We start from the raw sequence: 19733 nt of genomic DNA, 5'->3' as shown, positions 1-19733 counted from the left end.
CGATGGCACAGTGGATGGACCGTTGGACTGGGATGCAGAAGGCGCAGGTTCAAACTCAGAGGTTGCCGGCTTGAGCACGGGCTCATCTGGCTTGAGCACATGGTCGCTGACTTGAGCGTGGGATCATAGACATGACTCCGTGGTCACTGGCTTGAGCCCAGAGGTCCCTGGCTTGAAGCCCAAGGTCACTGGCTTGAGTCTAAGGTCAATGGCTTGAGCAAGGGGTCACTCATTCTGCTGTAGCCCCCTGGTCAAGGCACATATGAGAAAGCAATCAATGAACAACTAAGGTGCTGCAATGAAGACTTGATGCTTCTCATCTCTCTCCCTTCCTGTCTGTCTGTCCCTCTCTCTGTCTCTGTCACACACACCAAAAAAAGGATATCTGTGGACAGGTGAAGGAAAATCTTAGAAAGGTACCCTTCAAAACACTGAACTGAGAATCGTCATAATCAATACAGGTTTTTCTTTTTCTTCTTTTAGTACTGGATAAAAATAAAAAATAATGGCAAGAATGAAGAATTTCCATTCTGAAGTCAAACAGGCTCGGTATGAGTCTTGGCTTTGCCATTTAGGTTTATGACCTTGGGAAGCAATTTAACTTCTTCATACTAGCTTTTCACATGTATAAGCTGAGGATGACTTTGAGGAATAAAAAGGCTTGAGTAAGATGATCTATGTGAAATTCTTGGCACTCTGCCTGGCAAGCAGTCCTATTGCTTTTACTTCTGCTACTATTAGCCACTATCACCCTCACTGCTTACTCAAATCATTTCATCATTCTACTTTTTTCCTCTTGTAAAATACCATTCATGGATGTTGTAAGGATCATGATATAATGGCTGTGAAACCGTATACACAAGAGTACCTATTATAACTGTTGAATGTTTATTTTGAGGTGCTCTTTGGGCAGAATCTTTGTTTCTTTAAACCTGTCTTCTCATTTGTCACAGGGATAACAATAGTACTTAAACTTGTAGAATTGTTGGAGGTTTAACTACACTAAGTATGGTAGCATGATGTTTAACACACAGTCAGTAAATAATATGGCCATTAACTATATTTTGTCTATACTTCTTTTAGACTTTCCTTGTTTGGGCTACTCTTAATGAAACTATTCCATTTATAATTTTATATGCATGTTTTGTTTCTCTCGCTAGATTGTAAGCATTTAATGGTTGGGAGTGTATCATGTGCTGGAATAGATTACTAAAATTGGGCTTGCTTTCCTATTCAGGTTTCAGTATAGAGTGTAAGGCAATTTATTTGGCAATAGTTTTTATTCCCTTTACTCTGTGGCTATTCTGTTAGCAGTCATTATCTTGTTGAATTTTTGGGTTTATTGATCTCTGCCACTAAGTATTTGTGTAACCTTGACAAGTGACTTAGATTTTCTGGACCTTCCTTTGTCATTTGTAAAATAGAGGAATTCATTAAATCAATGTTTGTCTTGTTATGTAAACACTAGAAAGCCCGGCGGTCATACGAAATGACCGCTGTTCTAGATATTATAAATTGTAATTAAAATGATTTGTGCAAAGATGTCTGCTAATTCAAACTGAATTGCCCAGGGCAGGTGGCGAGGACGCCCCTTTGCTTACTGCCCCATGGGGTTTCCCCCTTCTACTTGCTTAATTGCTTAAAGTAGAGTGCAATGAAGGAAACCACTGGCGGTACATTTCTTAAGAGCCACCGCTAGCTCAATAAATAAAGGTAATTTAAATAATAAAATGTTAATTCACATGTCAAAGATCTCTTTGTACACAACATTTCTTGTGTAGATCTTTCCATCATTTTTAAGCTTGCCTTGCAGAGGACCATCAATTATTTTTAATTTTACGTCCGTTCTTTCACAGACTCTTGAACAGGCAACATAAAGTTGACCGTGTCCAAATGCAGGCTCAGGTAAAAAAATGCCAACATGCTTAAGCGTTTGGCCCTGAGACTTATTGATGGTCATAGCAAAGGCAAGTTTTACAGGAAATTGTCTACGTCTCAATTGAAACGGCAACCCTGTTTGAGATGGAACCAAATCAATTCTTGGAATGACATGTATTTCACCTTTAGAGGAGCCAGTCAAAGACTTAGCTATTATGACATTAATTTTCAATTGGAGAACCTCTAGTCTTGTACCATTGCAAAGACCCCTTCTGGTGTTAAGATTTCTTAACAGCATAATAATTGCTCCAATCTTTAACCTCAATTTGTGAGGTGGCATGCCAGAAGGCGGGACTATTTGAATGCTGTGGCAACTTCACCCCATTGGCTAGTACAGTTACACAAGCAACCAATAAGCTATTGGCGACAAACAGACACTTAAGCCGCATATAATAAAGATTTAAGTTAGCAGAGCTTTTTCCCCTTAAACCTTAAAACGAAAGATGAAAGTAAGCTTCTGCTCTTCCCGTCCATTTCCAAGATGACCCTTGAAGTCCCTTCCTGAATAGTTTGAAAACACTGGAATAGTTGATATTTAAGGATCTTTCAGGCTCAGTATTAATTATTTGGAAACACATAGTACTTGAGAAAAAGTTGAAACGCAATCAGTTAAAATACCATTAAGTGGTTAAAATGGAAGCTTGGATATTTAAAATTTTGTCTTGAATGCATGAGAAATTTAACTAAATATTATTGAATGAATGAAAATCTCAATTTTGGATTAGATGATATTCCAGTTTTTGCTTTGTTTAACTCAAGGTTTCTTAATTATGGTGTTATTGTTATTGACATTAAAAAAACTTTTTTAAAAATTTATTTATTGATTCTAGAGATGGAGAGTGGTGGTGGTGGTGGGGGAGACAGTGGTCCCTGGTTAGGGCACATAACAGGCATTACTGACATTTTTGACTAGTTAATTCCTTGTTAGGAGAGGCTGTCCTGTGCCTGTTTAGCAGCATCCCTGGCCTCTGCTAAGGAGGTACCAGTAGCATTCCTCAACCTAGTCCTGACAGTAAAAAAGTATGTCTAGATGTTGTCAAAATTCTCCTAATGTGGATAGGTGGAAGGAAATATCACCCTTGGTTGAGAACCATTGAGAATCCAAATGTTCAAGAAGAGTCAAGTTGATATTTGTAAATAAATCTTTGCTAAACTGGTTAAATGAGTATTTTAGGATAAAGTCATTTAGTAGATTATAAATACAGCACTATTTTTCCAGCTATTTGTTTGTTTCAAGGCAATTTTATGGCTTAGAATGACAAGGTGAGAACAGGAACTTGTAGACTAAATCTTTCCATTGCTGGTGTGTTCTATGTACATACAATATTTGCCAGGAATGTTCAAAGCTGCTTAGTCTCTGAAAGTTTATATCAGAGAAAGGTGTGTCTTCTAAGCTATCCAGTTAAATTGAGCATCAGAATTATATCTTCTCTTTCGGTTTGTGAGGGCAGATGACTTATGTGGTGTTAGTTTATAATGTGTGTTACCCCTACTTCCCTTTGATTTTTTTTTTTTTTTTTTTTACACAGAGACAGAGAGAGAGTCAGAGAGAGGGACAGACAGAGACAGACAGACAGGAACGAAGAGAGATGAAAAGCATCAATCATTAGTTTTTTGTTGCGACACCTTAGTTGTTCATTGATTGCTTTCTCATATGTGCCTTGACCGTGGGCCTTCAGCAGACCGAGTAACCCCTTGCTCAAGCCAGCGACCTTGGGTCCAAGCTGGTGAGCTTTTGCTCAAACCAGAGGAGCCTGCACTCAAGCTGGCGACCTCGGAGTCTCGAACATGGGTCCTCTGCATCCCAGTCCAACACTCTATCCACTGCGCCACCGCCTGGTCAGGCCCTACTTCCCTTTGAATCTTTAATATTTTATTTGATTTTTACTTTGAAGTATTTTTCAATTAAGGGAGTTTAGCTTCTATACAATTTTATCTGACATGGTACATTCTAAATACAGTTAGTTTTTTGGTTTTCTTTTAAGCATTTTATTATTTATTTAGTGACAGACACAAAGAATGTCAGAGAGAGGGACAGATAGGGACAGAGAGGAAGGGAGAGAGATGAAAAGCATCAATTCTTTGTTATGTTACCTTAGTTGTTCATTGATTGCTTTCTCATATGTGCCTTGACCAGAGAGCTACAGCAGTTTGAGTGACCCCTTGCTCGAGCCAACAACCTTGGGCTCAAGCTGGTGAGCCTTGCTCAAACCAGATGAGCCCACGCTCAAGCTGGCGACCTTGGGGTCTTGATCCTGGGTCCTCTGCATCCCAGTCCTTTATCCACTGCACCACCACCTGGTCAGGCTAAATACAGTTAGTTTTAAAGTTAATGAGGATTGCAATGGCATCTTGGAACACAGTTATCTAGATCAGGGGTCCTCAAAATACGGCCCGCGGGCCGCATGCGGCCCCCTGAGGCCATTTATTCAGCCCCTGCCGCACTTCCGGAAGGGGCACCTCTTTCATTGGTGGTCAGTGAGAGGAGCGCAGGATGCGGATGCATCTGCATCCTGTGCTCCTGGAGTACTGTATATGGCGGCGCTACAAAGCGCGGTGTTGCTCATGTACAGTACTACTTCCACGGGACGCACACGTCATGACTCCGGAAGCACGTCATATCACTTGTTACGGCTAGCAGTGACAAATATGGAACTGGACATTGACCATCTCATTAGCCAAAAGCAGGCCCATAGTTCCCATTGAAATACTGGTCAGTTTGTTGATTTAAATTTACTTGTTCTTTTTTTTAAATATTGTATTTGTTCCCGTTTTGTTTTTTACTTTAAAATAAGATATGTGCAGTGTGCATAAGGATTTGTTCATAGTTTTTTTTTTATAGTCCAGCCCTCCAACGGTCTGAGGGACAGTGAACTGACCCCCTCTGTAAAAAGTTGGGGCCCCTTGATCTAGATGATAAACAAAGGTACTGCTATCTGAAACCTAAACCATGAATTAGGTAGAATTTTCAAAATATCTTTATTGTAGGGCTTGTCCATTAATGTCCCATTAAAAAGTAAACTGAGGACATTTGCACATGGTCTTTTTCTTGCTTTAAGGGGCTTGATATGTCATTACCGGTAATAGCTTGAAAAACTTACTTATATTGTACTTGTTGAGTTCAAGTTCAGTTTACTTCAAATATATACAGTTTTTTTTATTTTAAAAATATTTTGTTTTCTAATGTAAAGAATAACTGAAAATTTAGTATTTTAGCTGTCTTTGTTGAGTCTATATATTTTTGTTTAAATTATTGTCAGTAATAATTTCTGAGCTAATACTTTGTACAACTAGCCCAAATATATTTGAGCTTTGATTTGTTGTAAAGTCAGTAGCCATGGCCACCATCACAGCCACCTGACCCATGCAGGTTTGCATTTGATTCAGACAGACAGTAATGAAACAACGGAGCCAAGAACTGGTGGGCCATTACCTTTAATCCTAGCTCACACCAGGTGGACAAGAAATAATGCATAGTGGCAAAACATTTCCCTTTCCATTCAGGGTTCCCAGAGCCACTGACTCATCCCGAGTATTCCTAGAATTGAAGGCCCTACCAGCCTTATTCACCTCTGTTCCCTATCTCCTTCTCTTTGCACTAACTCTGCAGAGATTGGCTTCTCCTTCAGCACTCCGCCATCTTGGCTGCCTCTCATCTGCATGCTGATGGCAGGATCTGAGTGAGTGAGAGCCCCAGTCCGCTTCATTTTAGAGTGTAGAAAATTAAAGCTTTTAAGCCAATATACAAATAAGGAAGTCTCTGATACAAAGCCACTTATCTGAAACATAAGTGGGATTCCTTATAAGAGTGCACTACCCCACATCATGCAACAGTCAAGGGTGTGGGGAAAAGCTTAGTTTTGAGAAGATCTTAGTATTAGAAGGATGTTGAAAAGATCTTAGTGTTAAAAGGGTGGGAGAGGCTTAATCTTAAAACTAAGCCTCAGGCTATGAGGACCTTGCCAGCGTACAGCCTGTCTCCCACACCCAGTGCAAACTGTAAGCGAGCAAACATCTATATAAATAAAAATGTAAATGTTTGTTCAAAATCTTAAATCTCCAAAGTTCTTCACCAATTGTTTTGAAATTTTGACACAACGTTGCATTCGAATATGCACGTTTTTATGTGTTTATATACCTACTATTATATAGATGTCACATCTGTGACAGGTAAAATCATGCTTTTTTGAAAAAAAGCGCCATCTGTTGGACGTAAAAGCAACACACGCTATACTAAATATTTTACAATTCCATTTCAATGTTATGGGAGAAATATGATATAAATCACACATGGCTGAAGATATTTTCCGTCGAATACGCAAGGAAAATTCAAATATGAACGTGGATTTCACAGCAGAAATCTACAACGAAGCCTTGATAATGATTGAAGATTTGTGCTTAGAAATCTTGAACAAAGTTCTCAATCGGGAATGCCATCACTGAATTGATCTGCTGCTGCGTTGTTCGATGTAGAATTGCGTCGTGAACAAAATTACAACACGGGTGATCTTTTGTCATATGTGCAATCAAATATTCCTAAGCTAACGCTTAAGCAAAAAAGCATTTACGATCAAATAATGCGAACTGTCAATAACAGGGTTGGAGAAATATTATTAGATGCACCAGGAGGAACTGGTAAAACATTCCTAATTAGATTGATTCTGGCAGCAATTTGATCCCAAAATGACATAGCCTTAGCTCTTGTGTCATCCGGAATAGCTGCGACATTGCTACCAGGTGGAGGAACTGCTCATTCCGTTTTAAAATTGCCATTGAACATGCAATTCATTGAAACTCCCACGTGCAACATTTCCAAAGCATCTGGCATGGGAAAAGTATTGCAGAAATGCAAACTTATTGTTTGGGATGAATGCACAATGGTACATAAAAAAATCGCTCGAAGCTCTTGATCGATCATTGCAAGATTTGTGTGGAAACAACAGACCATTTGGGAATGCATTAATATTGCTTGCAGGAGATTTCAGGCAAACGTTACCTGTAATTCCTCGATCGACACCAGCAGATGAAATAAATGCTTGCCTGAAATACTCTACTCTGTGGCGACACATAAAGACATTAAAATTAACTACAAATATGCGTGTCTAGCTGCAAAATGATTGATCAGCTGAGATATTTTCACATCAATGGCTGGAAATTGGGAACGGAAAGGTGCCAGTTGATCTGACCTCAGGACGAATTTCATTGCCTCATAACTTCTGCAATTTAGTGACATCAAAAGAAGAATTGGTTGAAAAAGTATTTCCCAATATTCAAACCAATTATAAAAATCACGATTGGCTGAGTGAACGAGCTATTCTTGCAGCCAAGAACAAAGACATCTACGAACTTAACAATATTATTCAGTCTAACATTCAAAGCAAGGCAGTCACATACAAGTCCGTCGACACTGTTGTGGAAGCAGATGAAGCGGTTAATTATCCAACAGAATTTTTGAATTCACTCGATCTGCCAGGAATGCCACCACACATACTGCAATTGAAAATCGATGTGCCAATTATCATGTTGTGAAATACCAACCAACCAAAGCTTTGCAACAGCACGCGGCTTGCAGTAAAAAAACTAATGAGCAACGTTGTAGAAGCAATAACCTTTTTTTTTCCCTTTTTTTTTTTTTTTTGTATTTTTCTGAAGCTGGAAACGTGGAGGCAGTCAGACAGACTCCTGCATGCGCCCAACCAGGATCCACCTGGCATGCCCACCTGGGGGCGATGCTCTGCCCATCCAGGGCGTCACTCTGTTGAGACCAGAGCCAGTCTAGCGCCTGAGGCAGAGGCCATAGAGCCATCCCCAGCACCGGGGCCATCTTTGCTCCAATGGAGCCTTGGCTGCGGGAGGGGAAGAGAGAGACAGAGAGGAAGGAGGGGGGGAGGGGTGGAGAAGCAAATGGGCGCTTCTCCTGTGTGCCCTGGCCGGGAATCGAACCCGGGTCCTCCGCACGCCAGGCCGACGCTCTACCACTGAGCCAACTGGCCAGGGTCATAGAAGCAACAGTCTTTTTTTTTTTTCTTTCATTTTTCTGAAGCTGGAAACAGGGAGAGACAGTCAGACAGACTCCCGCATGCGCCCGACCGGGATCCACCCAGCACGCCCACCATGGGGCGACGCTCTGCCCACCAGGGGGCGATGCTCTGCCCCTCCGGGGCGTCGCCATGTTGGCGACCAGAGCCACTCTAGCGCCTGAGGCAGAGGCCACAGAGCCATCCCCAGCGCCCGGGCCATCTTTGCTCCAATGGAGCCTTGGCTGCGGGAAGGAAAGAGAGAGACAGAGAGGAAAGCACGGCGGAGGAGTGGAGAAGCAAATGGGCGCTTCTCCTGTGTGCCCTGGCCGGGAATCGAACCCGGGTCCTCCGCACGCTAGGCCGACGCTCTACCGCTGAGCCAACCGGCCAGGGCAGAAGCAACAGTCTTGACAGGACCTTTCAAAGGTGAAGATTTCCTCATTCCTGGCATTCCTATGATTCCAACAGATATGCCATTTCAATTTAAGAGATTGCAGTTCCCAATTCGACTGGCGTGTGTTTGCAATTACCATCAACAAAGCTCAGGGCCAGTCTTTAGAATTGTGCAGTTTAGATCTAGACACGGATTGTTTCTCACATGGACAGTTATAGAGTTGGCAAACCAGACAATCTCTATATCTGCACAGACAATGGAACAACAAAAAATATTGTATACCCACAAGCATTGTGAAATTAAACATATTAGAAATGTGTGCTTTCTCTTTTCTTTCTTTTCCATTTAACCAGATTGAGCCACAGCAACGCGTGGCCGGCTGGGTACAGCTAGTACATTATATTTACAAACTTATTTGACTAACACTTGTATTTACTTATTTTTTACAAATGGGTAAGTTCATTCTCTGTGAAAATGATGTGTGTGCCATTTATTGTTGGAAACTGAAATTTATGCATTGAGTTAAACATTTATTGAGCAAATAAAGTGTTTTTTTTATATGAAGTTATATATGACTTGTTTCTGGAATATTTTTATATTTACACAATGGTCTTTAAAAAATTAGTTTGGCTGAGATATAATTTACATGTAATAAGATGCGGTTTTAAATGTATATCTTAAAAGCAGCTCAGAAGGTAATTAAAATTCACTAATTTTAAGTGTTCAGTTTGGTTTTTTTTTTAAGAGAGAGAGACAGACAGGAAGGAAGAGAGATGAAAAATATCAACTCTCAGTTGCTGCACCTTAGTTGTTCATTGATTGCTTCTCATATGTGCCTGAGCAGGGGTGGGTCCCGCTGAGCCAGTGGTCCCTTGCTCAAGCCAGAGACCTTGGGCACAAGCCAGCTGCCATGGGGTCATGTTTGTGATCCCATGCTCAAATCAGATGAGAACACGCTCAAGCTGGTGACCTCGGGGTTTTGAACCTGGGTCCTCAGCCTCCAGCCCAACGCTCTTTCCACTGCACCACCGCCTGGCCAGGCCAATTTGATGAATTTTAAAACCAACTTTATTGAAGTATAAGTTATATTTCGTAGAATTCATATTTTATGGGTACAGTTGGAGTTTTAATAACTTTATATTGTGCAGATATCGCTGAAATATATTTTTGTTATACTTTCATCGCCTAAAGAAATGTCCCTCATCTTTTTGTAGCTAGCTTCTGCTCCCACTCCCAGCTGTAGGAAACCAGCAAACTACTTTCTCTAACAGTGCTAGTTTTGCCTTTACTTAGAAATAGCATATGAATGGAATGTTGCAGTAGGTATTCTTGTGTCTGATCTGTTTTAAATGCCATCCATGTTGTAGCATATCATTATTTTTTATTATTGAATAGTATTCCGTATATTTGTTCACCAGCTGAAGGACATCTGGATTATGTCCAATTTTAAGTTATTAGTAATATTTGTATGCTCCATGCAGATCTTTGTGATTTTTACAAATAGAAATGTGTTTTTATTTCTCTTGTGTGGAATCACTGGGTTATATCATAAGTGTATGTTTAATATTTTAAGAAACTGACAACCATTTTACATTAACACCACTGTTATTTGAGCATTTCAATTTCTTCACATCCTCTCCAATGCTTAGTGTTGTCAGTCTTTTTAATTTTAGCTATTTTGTTATGTTTGTAATGGTATTTTGTTGTTTTTTAACAGCTTTATTGAGATACAATTCACATACCATACAATTCATCTATTTCAAGTGTACAGTAGCTTTAAGTATATTCAGAGTTATTCAGGAGTGAAATTGCTGGAGCATATAGTAACTCTGTGTTTAGCCTTTTAAGGAATTGTCATACTGTTTTCCAGTGTGGCTGCACCATCTGACATTCATTCCCACTAGCAGTGTATGGGGGTTCTAGTTTCTCCACATCCTCCACAGCACTTATCTTTTTGTATCTAGCCATCCTAATGGATATTAAATGGTTTCTCATTTTTTTAATTGAAGTATAATTGATATACAATATTATATTAGTTTCAAGTATACAGCATAATTATTTGACTTTTTTTGGACATCTTTATATCAATACATTGCAAAATGATCACCACAGTAAGTATAGTTACTTTTTCTTCCAATACAAAGTTACAAAATTTGTGTTTAGAATTTTTAAGATTTACTTTCTTAGCAGCTTTCAGATTCGCAGTATATTGATTATAGTAAGTGTGCTGTACATTACACCTCCACAACTTACTTATTTTATATCTGAAAGCTTGTTCCTCTTAATTCCCTTCATCCCTTTTACCCACCCCCTTCCAACATCCTCTCCCCTCTGGCAGCCACCAACCTGTTACCTGTGTATGAGTTTTGTTTTGTTTATTTTGGTTGTTTTAATCTTCCACATGTAAGTGAAATCATACAATGTTCTCTTTCTCCGTCTCATTTATTTCACTGAGGGTAATTCCTTCAGGTCCATCCATGTTGTTGCAAGTGGCAAGATTTCACTTTTTAATGGCTAAGTATTATGGCGTTGTGAGAGTGTGTTTATTACATCACATCTTCGTTACCAACTCATCTATCTATCCATTGATGGGCACATTTAGGTTATTAACAAATCTTGACTATTATAAATAATGCTGCAGTGAATGTAGGAGTATGTATAACTTTTCAAATTAGTGTGTTCATTTTCTTTGGATAAATACACAGAAGTGGAATTGCTAGATCATTTGGTAGTTCTATTTTTAATTTTTCGACAAACCTCCATACTGTTTTCCATAGTGGCTGCACCAGTTTACATTTCCACCTGAGTGCACAGGAGTTCCTTTTTCTCCATGTCCTCACCAACACTTGTTATTTCCTTGTCTTTTTGACAGAGCCTAACTGGTCTTTTGGTTTTGATTTGCTTTTCTCTGGTGACTAAGAATGTTGAATACCTTTTTATATCTTCTTTGGAGAACTGTATTCAGGTTCTGTTCCCATTTTTAAATCAGGCCATTTCATCTTTTTATTACAGTCACAAGAGTTTGTTACATGTTCTACATACAAGTTCCCTGTCACATACTGATTTGCAAAAGCTTTCTCCAATTCCATGAACTGACTTTTCACTTTTCTGAAGTCCTTTGAAGTACAGAGTTGTTGTTTTTTTATGTCTAATTTATCTGTTTTGTTGTTGTTGCCTGTGTTTTTGATGTCCTATCTTAAGAAACCTCTGCCTAATCCAAGGTTATGAAGATTTACATCTGTGTATTCTTCTAAGAGTTTTATAGTTGTAGTTTTGTTTTGTTTTGTTTTGTTTTTCCAGAGACAGAGAGTCAGAGAGAGGTCTAGACAGGGACCGATAGGAACGGAGAGATGAGAAGCATCAATCATTAGTTTTTCGTTGCACATTGCGACACCTTAGTTGTTCATTGATTACTTTCTCATATGTGCCTTGACCGCGGGCCTTCAGCAGACCGACTAACCCCTTGCTGGAGCCAGCGACCTTGGGTCCAAGCTGGTGAGCTTTGCTCAAACCAGATGAGCCCACGCTCAAGCTGGTGACCTCAGGGTCTGGAATCCGGGCCCTGTGCATCCCAGTCCGACGCTCCATCTACTGTGCCACCGCCCGGTCAGGCTAGTTTTAATTCTTATATACATATTTGTGTCTTGGATCCATTTGGAGTTAATTTTTCTATATGGTGTGAGGTAAGAGTCCAACCTTATTCTTTTGGGTGGATATCCAGTTGTCCTAGATTATTCATTAAAGAGACTATTTTCTTCCCATTTAATATTCTTGGCACCCTTGTTAAAAATCAGTTGTCTGTATATCTGAGAATTTCTAGACACTTAATTCTGTTCCATTGATTTCTATCCTTATGTCACTATCTCGTCGTTTTAAGTTTGCATTTTTTAAGAATTAATGATGTTGAGTATCTCCAAATGATTATTTTTGTCATTTGTCTGTCTTCTTTGTTGAAGTGGTCAAATCTCTTGCCCTACTTTTATTTTTTAATTTTTTTACAGAGACAGAGAGAGAGTTAGAGGGACAGATAGGGACAGACAGACAAGAAGGGAGAGAAATGAGAAGCATCAATTCTTTGTTGCAGCACCTTAGTTGTTCATTGATTGCTTTCTCATATGTGCTTTGACTGGGGGGGGGTGGCTACTGCAAAGCAAGTGACCCCATGCTCAAGTCAGTGACCTTGGGCTCAAGCCTGCCACCTTGGGCTTCAAGCCAGCAACCTTTGGGCTCAAGCCAGTGACCATAGGATTATGTCTATGATCCCACACCCAAGCCAGTGACCCCCGCGCCCAAGCTGGTGAGCCTGCACTCAGGCCGGTGACCTCGGAGTTTCGAACCTGGGTCCTCTGCATACTAGGCTGATCGACTGACTGCACCCCCACCTGGTCAGGCTCTTGCCCTATTTTTTTTTTGTTCTGAAGCTGGAAAAGGGGAAAGACAGTCAGACAGACTCCTGCATGCGCCCGACCGGGATCCACCCAGCACGCCCACCAGGGGCGATGTTCTGCCCACCAGGGGGCGATGCTCTGCCCCTCCGGGGCGTCGCTCTGCTGCAACCAGAGCCACTCTAGCGCCTGGGGCAGAGGCCAAGGAGCCATCCCCAGCGCCCGGGCCATCCTTGCTCCAATGGAGCCCTGGCTGCAGGAGGGGAAGAGAGAGACAGAGAGGAAGGAGGGGTGGGGGTGGAGAAGCAAATGGGTGCCTCTCCTATGTGCCCTGGCCGGGAATCGAACCCGGGTCCCCCATACGCCAGGCTGATGTTCTACCACTGACCCAACCAGCCAGGGCCTCTTGCCCTATTTTTAAAAATTGATTTTTGACTTCTGGGTTGTAAGTAATTATAGCAGACATAAAAATTTTGCAAATATTTCCTTTTTTATCTTTGCCTTTCCATTTTCTTAACAGTTTTTTTAGTGGCATACTTGGGGGTTACATTCTGCCACTGTTCCATGGGTTCAAACAGCCTTGTGTAATTAAGTTGGCAACTAATTGTATAATAGAACTTGAGAAAGATAAAGATCTTGAAGATAGTGGTATAATTAATAGTAGGGAAGAGGTTGTTAGTTTGGGATACACATGGTCCCTGACTTATGATGGTTCAAGTTAGAAGTTTTTGATTTTGTGATGGTGCAAAAGCAGTGTGCATTTAATAGAAACTGTACTTCAAATTTTGAAGTTTGATTTTTTTTCCTTAGGTATATGTGGTACGATACTCCCTCATGTCGCTGGGCAGTGGCAGCAAGCTGCAACTTCCAGCCAGCCACATGATCATGAGGGTAAACAATGATACCCTACAGCAGGGGTCCCCAAACTTTTTACACAGGGGGCCAGTTCACAGTCCCTCAGACCATTGGAGGGCCGGACTATAAAAAAAACTATGACCAAATCCCTATGCACACTGCCCATATCTTATTTTAAAGTAAACAAGACGGGAACAAATACAATATTTAAAATAAAGAACAAATAAATTTAAATCAACAAACTGACCAGTATTTTAGTGGGAACTATGCTCCTCTCACTGACCACCAATGAAAGAGGTGCCCCTTCCGAAAGTACGGTGGGGGCCGGATAAATGGCCTCAGGGGGCCTCATGCGGCCCGTGGGCCATAGTTTGAGGACCCCTGCCCTACAATGTAGTATTAAATGCATTTTCAACTTAATGGTATTTTCAGTTTATTGTGGGCTTATTGTGGTTTGACTCCATTGTAAGTAGAGGAGCATCTGTATATTGAAATTGAGATTCCAGATGACATCCATAGAAAATGTACTTTCCAGTCCCTCAACCTGGAAACTTTTATTTCTAGATCTTCTCAGAGCTCACTCACTTTGTTGATATTCAGTTCTCAACTGTCACCTCCTAAAGTAGGACTTCCTTGACCATCTTATCTAATGTTGCCCCTTCTAAACATCATTACCTATATTATATTGATGTTGGTTTTCTGGGGGGTGTGGGAACCCACTGTGAGTTCTTGACTTTGTGCAGGAAAGAGTTCAAATACAGGCCAGCATAGAGTTTAAAGTGAAAGTGAGTTTATTAGTGAAGCATGAGATGGATTGGGCTACCCTAAGATGGAGCAGCGCCCCTTCAGTGGTATCTGCTTCCTTTATCAAGGTTCTTTTAATCAGGAGTTAGTGTATTCATGAGGGGGAGGAGTATTCAGGATCTCCCTGGGAAAGAGGTAGAATTTTGCAGAGGATCTCTGTTGGCCATTTTTTGTCCCTCAATGGGCTTTCTGTTTGTGATCATGGCATGTGTCATTTAACGTGCTAATGTTTTACAGTGAACCTCTACTAAGGGTAGGAGTTACTGTTAGGTGAAATTAGTTGCCATTTTTATCAGCTGGTCTCTGCCGTTTTAAGCCCTAAATATGGTGGGTGGTGGCCTTCATCTTTTTTTTTTCTTTTTTTACAGAGACAGAGAGTGAGTCAGAGAGAGGGCTAGATAGGGACAGATAGACAGGAACGGAGAGAGATGAGAAGCATCAATTATCAGTTTTTCATTGTGGTGCTTTAGTTCATTGATTGCTTTCTCATATGTGCCTTGACCGTGGGGTTACAGCAGACTGAGTAACCCCTTGCTCAAGCCAGCAACCTTGGGTCCAAGCTGGTGAGCTTTGCTCAAACCAGATGAGCTCGCGTTCAAGCTGGCGATCTTCAGGTCTCAAACTGGGTCCTCCGCATCCCAGTCCGATGCTCTATCCACTGCGCCACTGCCTGGTCAGGCGGTGGCCTTCATCTTGACAGTTTCTGTACCTTTTATCAGTTGCAGCTGTTTTGCCACATACTCTATTTCAATATTACCTGGTTTTACGTTCTCTCTAGCCCTTTATCTGAAGTCATTTTACTATGTTTGCGTTTTATCATCTATTACCCTGCTGCAGAGATTTTCAAGCTTTTTCATCTTATGGCACACATAAATTAATTACCAAAATTCTTTGTGACACTAAAAAAATACACTTTTTGCCAATATGACAAAAAAATAGGTATAATTTTGATTAATTCAAACTAGGTGGCTATTGTTGTGTTGGCTGTTGTCATGTTTTTATTTGACAATCAAAAGAAGTCAATGCCCCTGACTAAAATAGTCAGGTGTTGCATGTTTTAAAATTTCTTGCAGGCCTGGCCCTCGCTGGTTGACTCAGTGGATAGAGTGTCTTCCCAGCATATGGACTTCCCAGTTGCTGATTGATTCCCAGCAAGGTTGATTCCCAGTTAGGACACACAGGAGAAGACATCACCTGCTTCTCTTCACCTTACTCTCCCCCTTCTTTCCTCTTTCCCTCCTGCAGCCAGTGGCTCAATTGGTCCGGGTGTCAACCTCAGGCACTAAGGATAGCTTGGTTGATTTGAGCATTGGCCCCAGGTGAGGTTGCTGTGTGGATCCCGGCCATGGCACTTGTGGGAGTCTCACTACCTCCCATCCTCTCACAGTATCTTCTTTCTTGGTCTCCAGTGTAGCATCAACATTTCCCCTTCTGAATTAACTGTGGTTCCCATTTGTCAAATTCTCATTTTTGAAACATTATTTATTGGCATCATAAAATATTCATAATGTTTAAAATTGACCCAGAAATTGTAGTTAAAACAAAGAACAAAACACTGAATTTTTGTTTGAATCTTAACCTAGAGGTCAAAAGTGTCGTGAAAAATAATCTGCAAAAGGGTTTTACCCTTATGTTTACCTTTTTCTCATCACGGATTTCAGGTAATCTATATTGCTTTTGATATGTGTCCATTAGAGATTGGGAGGGGGTGCATTTTTACTACTTTATGCTAAGAAAGGCTTGCTATCCGCAAACAACTGGATATTGTATTAAATTAACCTTTCTCTCCCATTCCCTCTCTAAAAAACACTGCAGACTTTTTTACTTGATATTGTCTCTTTTCTGTTTTACAGAGTAAGAAGGTTAGCCTGCGTTCTGTGAAAAACCAGAGAAGAGAAACTAAGAATAGTAGACAAGGTCTTTCCAATTAGCATAATGTAAGTTCTTTTCACTGTTGTTGGCCTGAATCTTCTGTTAGCTGAAAAAGCTGTTTCTATGGAAACAAATGGTTCAAGTTCTTAGAATGTCTGAAGAATGCTGATCACTTAAAATGAGACTTCCCAGCTGCTGGTCAAAGGGCATTACTTGTGGGAGAAAGGGAGGGAGGATGGATTGAAAATAAATTTAGAGTTCTGGACAAGAGTATATGCCAACCATGTTTATGCGTATGAAGTATATATTTTACATTTTCCTCTGTCTAAAAATTAGGATATTGGTTATATAGGAAATTGTCTTCCTGCTAACCTGTCATGTTTCCCAGCTCTCACACAAATGGTTCTGGCTGTTGGTGTGCAGTTTTCAGTGGGCAGTATTCCTCACACTATTTCATGCTCCAAAATTTTAATGATTTGTATTTACTGAATCTTACTTAGCATCTTTTTACTCCCTTTTCTTGCATCCAATTCACATAAGCACAGCCCTTTTCCCCCCACTAGTTTGAAGTTAGCATTGAAAAGGCTTTGGCTTGCCAACCTGAAAATTCATTTTCTTGCTTTTTGGACTATGTAAAGAGTTTGGATTGATTTATTATTTTATTTTTCTTCAATTTTTTTTCCCATCATGGATGGGTATGAGCTGAGACTCTTACGAGAATTTGAAATGTGTGCTTTTGAGGCATTTAAAAAGCAATTTAGCCTGACCAGGCGGTGGCGCAGTGGATAGAGCTTCGGACTGGGATGCGGAGGACTTGGTTTGAGACCCCAAGGTCACCAGCTTGAGCGTGGGCTCATCTGGTTTGAGCAAAAACAAAGCTCACCAGCTTGGACCCAAGGTTGCTGGCTCGAGCAAGGGGTTACTCGGTCTGCTAAAGACCCGCGGTTAAGGCACATATGAGAAAGCAATCAATGAACAACTAAGGTGTCACAACGAAAGACTGATGATTGATGCTTCTCATCTCTCCGTTCCTGTCTGTCCCTGTCTATCCCTCTCTCTGACTCACTCTCTGTCTCTGTAAAAAGAAAAAATAAAATAAAATAAATAAAGCAATTTATAATTAGAGGATTGAGAAGAGAGGACTACTCTTAGGGTCAACACATTGTAACTGCGTTATCTGCATAAGGTGGTCTCAACTCTTCCACTGTTTATTAATCTGTATTGACTACATGTATAAGCTAGGGTATTCAGAATTTTCCTGTCTAAAAAGTTATCTTAAAGGTAAAACTAGAAGGCACAGCATAAGTTTCTGATTCTGAAAAAACTTTTTGAATCTTTCATAGCTTTTTTTTTTTTTTTTTTCATTTTTCTGAAGCTGGAAACGGGGAGAGACAGTCAGACAGACTCCCGCATGCGCCCGACCGGGATCCACCCGGCACGCCCACCAGGGGCAATGCTCTGCCCACCAGGGGGCGATACTCTGCCCATCCTGGGCGTCGCCATGTTGCGACCAGAGCCACTCTAGCACCTGAGGCAGAGGCCACAGAGCCATCCCCAGCGCCCGGGCCATCTTTGCTCCAATGGAGCCTTGGCTGCGGGAGGGGAAGAGAGAAACAGAGAGGAAAGCGCGGCGGAGGGGTGGAGAAGCAAATGGGCGCTTCTCCTGTGTGCCCTGGCCGGGAACCGAACCCGGGTCCTCCGCACGCTAGGCCGACGCTCTACCGCTGAGCCAACCGGCCAGGGCTCATAGCTTTTCTGAATTAACTTGTGAGCATTATACTACATGTGGAGTGTTATATGATTATTTAACCAAGGTGGTCTGGAGAAACGTATTGAAGCAATAGGGCTCTGTGGTAGATCTTGAAGGCAGAAGAAGAAAGGAGAAGCTGTACATATTTCTTAGTTTATAAGGCATTTAGGCAGGAAGAAAAAAAATGGGATAGGCACAAATGAGGAAGCTAACTTAGAAGGCTTGTGCAGTAAAGTAGTAAAAGATACAATTAGAAAGTTTGGGTTTACTTTGTAAGTTCAAACTCTGTTCTTTCGGTAATATGAAAGCTATCAGAGGTTCTGAACAATAGTGATTTGCTCATATACTTAATTAAACGTTTATCTCTTACTAGATATCAGGACTAGAGAGACGAATAAGACAGATGCTGATTAGATTATTTGCCTCTATGATCTACAGTTGCCTTGCAATTAATGTGTCCAAAAATAAGTCCATATGACCTTTTAATTTCTTGCTCCTTTTTTTTTTTTTTTTTTGCATTTTTCTGAAGCTGGAAACAGGGAGAGACAGTCAGACAGACTCCCGCATGCGCCCGACCGGGATCCACCCGGCACGCCCACCAGGGGCGACGCTCTGCCCACCAGGGGGCGATGCTCTGCCCACCAGGGGGCGATGCTCTGCCCATCCTGGGCGTCGCCATGTTGCGACCCTCCTGGGCGTCGCCATGTTGCGACCAGAGCCACTCTAGCGCCTGGGGCAGAGGCCACAGAGCCATCCCCAGCGCCCGGGCCATCTTTGCTCCAATGGAGCCTTGGCTGCGGGAGGGGAAGAGAGAGACAGAGAGGAAGGCGCGGCGGAGGGGTGGAGAAGCAAATGGGCGCTTCTCCTATGTGCCCTGGCCGGGAATCGAACCCGGGTCCTCCGCACGCTAGGCCGACGCTCTACCGCTGAGCCAACCGGCCAGGGCTTTCTTGCTCCTTTTAATTTTTCCTCTCCTCTATTCTTAATCTTCGTTAATGGCGCCGTCTACCTAGTGACCCAAAGATAGTGGCCCTGGAGTCACGCTGTCTGATTTCCTATCCTGAAGCCTTCTGTTTGATTGGCCTTGTGCTGGGCAGTGTCAGAGATCCAGAGACTGGGCAGCCTGGTTTCTGACCTCTAGGGATTCTAGTTTGATAGGAAGAGAGACAGAGGAATAAATAGTTTGTAGTCCAGTTTGATCAGAGATGTGACAGGATTGTGGGATTCCGGAGGAGTTAAACATTCAGTTTGCGGAGTCATGGAAATCCAGAGGAGAATATGCTTGAGCTAAGACTCGAAAAGAGCATAGGCAACAATTAGATTCCAGGCAGTTTGATTCTGGAGCCTGTTCTCTCAAGCATTCAGCTGTTTTGGATAACTCGATGGATATAGTGGCATTAGTTAGAATTGAGAGTGGAAGAATAAGGTTAAAGAAAATATGAGAGAATTAAAGGGAAATATGAGTTTAATTCTGGACACATCAATTTTTAGATCCTTGTAGGACATTTTGGTAGGTAGACTAATAGGCAGGGATCCTGTCTCTATAACTCTGGAACATAGCCAGGGATAAATGCTCAATTAAAATTAAGTACAAATCACCCGTTTTCTAAACCTTTGGTGACTTTTCTACCACCTTGAGAATTAAGGACTTATAATTAAGACCTTTCACAAGTTGAATACAAACCTTCTAGCCACTATCCTATTGTACAAGCTGA

The 19733-nt window shown here is 41.4% G+C and overlaps 1 protein-coding gene across 5 annotated transcripts in view; it reads left to right on the top strand.

Moving 5' to 3' along the window:
* PALS1 (protein associated with LIN7 1, MAGUK p55 family member) overlaps positions 1-19733 on the top strand; it is a 91282-nt gene that overhangs the window by 17599 nt on the left and 53950 nt on the right. For 4 of the 5 annotated variants that reach the window (XM_066278146.1, XM_066278149.1, XM_066278150.1 and 1 more), the window contains exon 2: positions 16250-16333. The exons of the other annotated variant lie outside the window; for it this stretch is intronic. The gene's annotated coding sequence lies outside the window, so the exon portion shown is untranslated. The remainder of the gene's footprint in view (positions 1-16249; positions 16334-19733) is intronic. 5 annotated transcript variants of the gene reach the window in all.

Source organism: Saccopteryx bilineata, chromosome 4 (genome assembly GCF_036850765.1).
Source record: "Saccopteryx bilineata isolate mSacBil1 chromosome 4, mSacBil1_pri_phased_curated, whole genome shotgun sequence".
Lineage (NCBI taxonomy): Eukaryota > Metazoa > Chordata > Mammalia > Chiroptera > Emballonuridae > Saccopteryx > Saccopteryx bilineata.
The sequence above is the reverse complement of the archived record's forward strand: the minus strand, read 5'-3'. Positions and strand labels throughout refer to the sequence as shown.